Source organism: Hemicordylus capensis, chromosome 2 (assembly GCF_027244095.1).
Source record: "Hemicordylus capensis ecotype Gifberg chromosome 2, rHemCap1.1.pri, whole genome shotgun sequence".
Classification (NCBI taxonomy): domain Eukaryota; kingdom Metazoa; phylum Chordata; class Lepidosauria; order Squamata; family Cordylidae; genus Hemicordylus; species Hemicordylus capensis.
Window position 1 is genome coordinate 231,641,659 of NC_069658.1, and position 1,338 is coordinate 231,642,996.

Below are 1,338 nucleotides of genomic sequence, written 5' to 3' on the forward strand. Positions count from 1 at the left end.
AGTGGCTTCTCGAAGGTTGGAGAAGGAATCTCCAGCCGTCCTCAGCCCTATCTTGGAGATGTCAGGGAGGGAACTTGGAACCTAGATGCTCTTCCCAAAGAGGCCCCATCCCCTGAGGGGGATATCTTACAATGCTCACATTTTTAGTCTCCCATCCAAATGCAACCAGGGCTGACCCTGCTTAGCTAAGCGGACAAGTCATGCTTGCTACCACAAGACCAGCTCTCCTCTCTCTGGATGGAGCAGCAGGGCTCAGCAACAAGGCTCCAGCCTCCAGGCCCACTGGGTGCCCAGCTCTCTGCAGCTGTGGCACAACCCAGTACAGGCAGGAGGTGGTTAAGGAGAGCATGGACGGAGTTTGTGCCCAGAAAGAAAGCAAGATCTCCCCAGTGTGTGCCAATCACACATGTGTCAGTGACAGCACCACTTTGGCCATTGCCCTCAGTCGGCCCTGCTGTCACAAGAGAACTGTGATTGGCCAAGGGGGAAATATTCCACCAGTGAGAGAAATGGTTGTTCCCTTTCTCCACTTGGGGAAGAAGATATGAAAGCAGCGAGGTGGAACCTGAATTTGCTGCAGGGGCCCTGTGTGCACCGCGAGGGGTGGGAAGGATATCTTTATTGGTATAAGAACTAGGTGGAAACTCAGCCCTTCAGGCCAAGGGCTACTTTACAGCTATCTCACTCTCTTAGCACTTTTTGGCAAACTTAGTGTTTGTGGAGGTGCAGCAGTGTTCAAAGAGGACAGGGCCGCTTGTTTTCAAAGCAGGATGGGGCCACATTCTTAGTGCCAGTCAATCATGAGAACAGCTCTTATTTCAGTGTGCAGGGGGAAGCTTGCATTGGGATGGACGTGGTGGTGGTGGTGGTGGTGGGCCGATTTCCAACATGGAATTTTACCCACGATGGAAATGATGGAGTCTAGGGAAAGTTTTACTAATCCCAACCAGCTAGATTGGAGGCTTCTTCAACAGTGCTCTTTTGTTATTGTTAGATAGACTTAGTCACCAGTGTACACATTCTAACGTTTAGGGCTTTTAAAAAACAAAGTAAAGTAAAAGGAAGTAAAGGAAGTAAAAACAAAATAATAGATACTCAAGATCTCTCTCAGACTCAGATAAGTGGGCAAGGACACCTTCCCCATAAAGATTACTTTGCCAAACAGGAAATTACTTTGCCAAACAGGAAAAGCCACCAGTTTATAAGCAGTCTAGGCAAATACATATCTGCTACCAACTTGATTTTAAGTCTGACAGCTGAACAACAGATGGAAGGAATTATCCTAGTTTTTTAGGATTTAAGAAGGTGAGCAAACGCTTTAAGGGTAGAGGAGAAAGG